This window comes from Hemibagrus wyckioides, linkage group LG05, assembly GCF_019097595.1.
Source record: "Hemibagrus wyckioides isolate EC202008001 linkage group LG05, SWU_Hwy_1.0, whole genome shotgun sequence".
In the NCBI taxonomy this organism is placed as follows: Eukaryota; Metazoa; Chordata; class Actinopteri; order Siluriformes; family Bagridae; genus Hemibagrus; species Hemibagrus wyckioides.
The window spans coordinates 28975458-28981758 of NC_080714.1; the positions used below are offsets into that span (position 1 = coordinate 28975458).

Genomic DNA, 6301 nt, shown 5'->3' on the forward strand with positions numbered 1-6301 from the left:
CCACTCTCAGTGTTTATAATGATTTATAATCCCACTCTCAGTGTTTATAATGATTTATAATCCCACTCTCAGTGTTTATAATGATTTATAATCCCACTCTCAGTGTTTATAATGATTTATAATCCCACTCTCAGTGTTTATAATGCTTTATAATCTCACTCTCAGTGTTTATAATGATTTATAATCCCACTCTCAGTGTTTATAATGAATTATAAAACTGTACAAATACAGTTTTATAAAATTAATAAACACTGTGACATTGTGGGATGTTTAATAATTCATGCTCCATTATTGAGTTGGATGATTAATATTGGGCTCTGTGTCGCCCCCTGCTGACGCACACAGTCTGTGTGTGTGTGTGTGTGTGTGTGTGTGTGTGAGAGAGAGAGAGAGAGAGAGAGAGAGAAGGAGACAGAGACAGACAGCTCGTTTAACCCGTCCGTCAGCCGTCAACTGGCGCGTTCACACACTTTTCCGCGCGCGCGTGCGTGAGTGTGTGCGCGTGTTAGTCAGTCTGTCTGTCTGTGTGTGTGTTGGAGAAAAATCAGACCCAGAGATCAGATGGATTTATGAATCGGATGACGGCGCGGGGTTCCAGATGTGCGCGCGACTCCGGTGTGCAGGTAAATCCGAGACAAACTACGCGTTCCTGCGCTTCAACACACACACACACACACACACACACAATCGATAAATTAACTATGCTAAACGTAAATAAGACGCAGTGATGAAACATTTTGTGTGTGTGTGTGTGTGTGTGAGTGACTCATGTTCTTCAACCTGTTTGAGTTCAATACCTTTATTAAATCACCCACACACACACTGCGCGCGCGACATCATGACTTTATCCGATGTGTTGTGTGTAGATTGTATTTGGGGTTTTTTTTGTTTGCGTTTTTTGTGTGTGTGTGTGTGGAGGGGTGTTAGGAATTTTGGGACATTCCAGGATCTGTGTCTGGCTTTTTCAAGATTTTCCAAACATTCAGTTTCTATTATCCTTTATACCTTTTATATCTTTATATGTTTATATAAACATAACAGGATGGTGAAAATATAACCAACACACACACACACACACACACACACACACCTCATATACTCTAGAATCGAATTAAATTATTACTGCTTTTATTCTTTTCTGCTATTATACACTATTCTATTCTATTCTTATTGCATGCTAACATTTTATTCTATCATTATTATGGTCATGTCATACAATCATATTGTTCTATTCTGCTATTTCTATGCTCCTGTGTTCTATTCTATTATTATTCCAATCATAAATTCCATTGAACTCTATTCTGTAATTATTTCACAGCACATTCTATTTTATTCTGTTACAACCATGTGTTCTATCCTCTTCTTCAATCACACCACTCATGTGTTCTATTCTACTCCATCATGTTCTATTCTTACTCTATTAAATTCTAATCTCCTGTCTATTTCTCTATATTTTCTAATCTATTTCTCATCAATCCTATTACATGCTTATTACACAGGTCTGTACTGAATGATTGAAATGTTTCATTACACAATTCTACTCTTTATTACTAAGCTATAACACATACTGTATATCAATTCTATTCTTTTAATGAATTATTACATATAAAATTCTAAAATTATATTGAATTTCATCGGTTGCATAACTGAATTGAAAAGACATTTCTAATAACCAGTAACACACACACACACACACAAACACACACACACACACACACACACACAGAACACAGTAACTATCCAACAGTGCCTCTAATTTGTTATATAATTTTTAATTGGGATATTGTGTGCGTGTGTGTGTGTGTGCGTGTGTGTGTGTGTGCGTGTATGTGTGTGCGTGTGTGTGTGTGTACATGTGTGTGAGTGCGTGTTCAGCTCGTGTGCTGTGTGTCCTACTGTTTGTTAGACAGTGATGTTTCACCTCATTACTCACAGTTATGTGTTACTATAGAGCAGATCAGTGTGTGTGTGTGTGTGTGTGTGTGTGTGTGTGTTAAAATCCCATAGAATGATCATAAATGTTTCTTCCTCCTGAGCCGTAGTTGAGTCACACTCCCACCATCAGCCTCATCACCACCGCTGTGTCTCCCGTTTGTAAAGGAGCATCTCTTTAATTCCGCACAGTCGCTGAAGATCACAGAGTTGAAACGGTTCGGTTCTGACCACGAGCGCGTGGTGGGACGGGCCGGCGTGCTCCCGTGTCGTCATGGAGACCAGGGTGGGAATGAAATCCCAGTGTTTTCTGCATCTTCTTTTGTGCTAATAGGTCTTTTGATGACGGGTTGAAGCCGGATTTTTAGCCCCTTTAGAAATCTGCACAGTGACACTGAGGCTGTGTGGAGATGAGTAGAATTTACTGTCTGATTTAATTCTATATAGAATTCAGTTCAAATTAAAACTCCAAATAAATTTCAACCCAAGAAAAATCTTACTTAATCTACAATACACACTTACACACTTAATCTACAATTCAATACATTAAAAATACAATTCTAATCTATTACACTATTCTATTCTGTTCTATTCTATTGTGTTCTATTCTGTTCTGTTCTATTGTATTCTATTTACCAGTATTGTCACACAATTCCACTCTAGCCTCTTACGCTTTTATATTCTATTAAAGGGTTTTTTTTTTTTTTTTTACACATTTCTATTATTTAGTTAAATTCAATTCTATGAATCTTTATATTACAGTTCTATCATCCTCTCCTCAACATTAGAATTATACAATTCTATTCTATTTCTTTAAATCCTGTTCTATTATATTATTAATTTATTTTCTTGTTCTATTCTATTTATTATTACACTCCCCTATTGTATCCTATTTTATTCTATTTTTATTCTTTTCTATTCTAAACATTTCTTCTTCTTCTTGTAGCGTCCGGGACCCCCGCCCTACGCGGGGCTCGAACCCGGACGCCCGTGGTGTGTGTGCACATGCCAGCACACGGTGGAATGAGACCCATTTGCAGGATTCAGCGAAGCGCTGCTTTTATTACATTTAAGACACGACATAGGGAAACAAACGCTACACAAGACATGGCGTGGTTAACAAAAACAAAACGAGAACAAAACCTAGATCTTAACTTGGACATGAAACTTAAACAAAAACCAGACAGAAACCACAGTACAGGTAACAGTCATGGACAAGGACACAAACACAAGGATCCCTATTTATAGGGATAGACATTAGGGCTTATGGGATACAGGTGACACAATCAGGAGTAGAATAGGAAGGGCGTAACAAAAGACACACAAAGAAGCAGGCTTCCAAGGTTCACCTGCCAGCGCCCTCTCTGGGCCTGGTAGGGAACTGTCCAGCTGTTCCTGACACTTCTAGACTTCAATCATCTTCTATTCAAATGCGTTACACATTTCTACTCTATTCCATTATATCACTACAAGATTCCAATCCACTTCTATTCTCTTCAATTCATATATATATATATTTTTGTTCTAAAAGTCCTGTCAGGATGCTGGTGTATGTAGTGCTTCAGTACAGTGTCAGATATGCTGAAATATTTTGTCTGCTTTTGTCTGATGGAATTAAACCTGACTGATGATGTACAGATTTCAGAAATATAATTTCTGAAATATATTGTATAATATTCTTCATAGAAATGTTTACCATCTCACCGGGTTTGATTCGGTTAACGATCAGAGGTAAAGGACAGAGGAGGTCAGAGCACAGGGCCAGCCATGATGCAGCACCCCTGGAGTAGGGTGGGTTGGGGGCCTTTGCTCAAGGGCCCAGCAATGTCAGCTTGAACCCTGATCTTTCACTGCATGATCCAGAGCCTTGACCACTTGAACTACCATTGCCCTATACAGCAACTGGTATTCCCAGATGGTTTCACATCCAAGTATTAACCAGGCCTAAGCCTGCTTAGCTTCTGAGCTCTGGCATGCTCAGAGTGGCATGACTGTAACTTATGTCTTCTGTTCCCTTTTCAGCTGCAGCTCTTGGCTCTTTGTGTCTGTTTGATTCGGTCATTCTCTCCCTGACTCTACACTCAAGCCTCCATATACATCTGACACACTTTCATGAATTCCTCCTCCTCCTCTTCCTCCTCCCCCTCGGAGCCTCTCGCTGTGATTTCTCAGATTAAATTATACCCATTTCTGCTAATGTTCAATAGGCGTAGCGCTTAAAAGAAAAAAGATCTCTTTTTCCTATTTTCCACCGTTAGACGTTTGTCTCTTTTGCTGGTGAGACGCATTAAAGGCGAGTCTGTGCGCATTAGCGGGTGTGAAATGATGGAGATGTAGCAGGAGTGTAATTGCTGGATGATTAGGGGCCAGAGCCGAGACTCCAGGAGCAAATGTTCAAAGAGGCTGAAAGACGTCCAGAGACTTTTATTTTTTAATGTTTTGAAAACTTCACATGTAACACCCCAGGGGGCGGGGTGGGGGTGGGCGGGTGGTGGTGGTGTGGTTAACAGCCGACACACACACACACACACACATGCACATCTCCATCCACTAAATACAGATTCACGGAGGTCAAGGGATCGACTTTTCCAGCCTTAATAATGAAGTTTAGATACAACGAGGTTTTTATTTCCGTCCTAAACATCATTAACGATGACGATTAAACGATCACAGAAATATCAAGCTGCGTACAAAAGGTTATGAAGGTCAAGAGACTGAAATCGAAGCAGAAATAATGCGAGCTTTTCATCATGACCCGATGATAACACACTTCTTCCACTCACACCTTCGGCTTATTGGCGTTTTTTTTTTTTCAGCGCCTCCTGATAAAGATCTAACAACAAACATCAATACTACAGTTACACAATATACCACGAGCGAGGAGACTCAGGGGCGTGCTGCTGGAGGAAAATAATGATGTGATGAAGCAGAGTCGCTGTTCACATCACCACGCTGATTATTTGCCTCTGATTGCACGCCCCTGAAGGGTTTATACCTCTCAAGACAAAAAAAACACAGCTTCTTACGCAGGTTACCATAGAAACCACAAAGAAAGTGTAAACTCCTCTGTGACCTCTGACTGTTACACGGTGCTGACACTGGAGACTCCTTCCACACGTCAAACACAAAAACATCTTTCCTGGCAGAAACCATCTCAATGAGTGAGCTGTTGCTACAGAAACGATAAGGTATCAGAGCGAGTATAAACCTGCGCTCCTCCACAGTGCTGTGATATAAACTTATTTATACTAAAAAATCATTGCCCCTCCCCTACTACGAGACTGTAGCCCCATTTTCTTTTAACTACAAGATCATAGCCCTTCCCCTTTCAAAATAAAACTGTAGCTCCTCCTATAAAAGTGTAACCCCTCCCCATTTACTATAAACTCTGAACCTCTCCCCTATTTACTATAAAATTGTGGCCCCTCCCCATTTACTATTAACTCTGAGCCCCTCCACAATTTATTATAAAACTGTAGACCCTCCCAGTTTACTATAAAATTGTACACCCTCCTCCATGTACTATAAACTCTGAGCCCCTCCCCCCTCCCTGGAAAACTGTAGCCCCTGCCCCATTTACTATAAACTCTAAGCCCCTCCCCTATTTACTATAAACTTTGAGCCGAGCTTCACTATAAAATTTTAGCCCCTCTCCATTTATTATAAAACTGTAGCCCCTCCCCCCTCACTATAAAATGTAGCCTCTCCCCCATTTACTATAAACTCTAAGCCCCTTTCCATTTACTATAAACTCTAAGCCCCTCCCCTATTTACTATAAATTCTGAGCCCCTCCCTCTTTACAATGAGAAATATGACAGTGTTCAGCACTGTAACAATGAAATGCTCATGTGTTTTGTTTCATTCCGAGTATTATGGTGTGTGTGTGTGTGTGTATATTATGGTGTGTGTGTGTGTGTGTTTTGGCAAGCTCTGTTTGAATCTCTTTGAAGCGGTGCAGGTTGACAGCGAGACGTCAGCTGAAATTATTTCAGTGATGAATGAAGTTGACAGTTCTGCGTGAAAACCCCGGTGATTTGATGGAAGTTCCATGTTTCTCTCCTGCTGCAGCTCCGTGTTGTGGCTCGCTTCCTCTAGAACTCTGAGAAATGTCAGGAATCGGAGGATGAGGAAGAAATCTCTTACAGCTTTACTGCTACACCCCACAATTCAGCATCTTTCTGTAATGAAGGGCGGAGCTTAGGTTCACACCGTTAATCCAAACACGAATGTGTCACTAGCCTTTCATTTCATGATCAGAGTGTGTTTGATCTCAGTGTTTTAGCAGAGCGAGTTAAATCAGAGTGTTTAACCAGTGTTTTAATCAGAGTGTGTTTAATCACAGTGTTTTAGCAGAGCTTTTAATCAGTG

At 40.3% G+C, this 6301-nt stretch overlaps 1 protein-coding gene across 4 annotated transcripts in view; it reads left to right on the plus strand.

Moving 5' to 3' along the window:
* Positions 1 to 412: 412 nt before the first annotated feature.
* LOC131353205 (voltage-dependent R-type calcium channel subunit alpha-1E) overlaps positions 413 to 6301 on the plus strand; it is a 148354-nt gene continuing 142465 nt past the window's right edge. For 3 of the 4 annotated variants that reach the window (XM_058390035.1, XM_058390034.1, XM_058390037.1), the window contains exon 1: positions 413 to 623. The gene's annotated coding sequence lies outside the window, so the exon portion shown is untranslated. The remainder of the gene's footprint in view (positions 624 to 6301) is intronic. The other variant, XM_058390036.1, reaches the window with a different exon arrangement.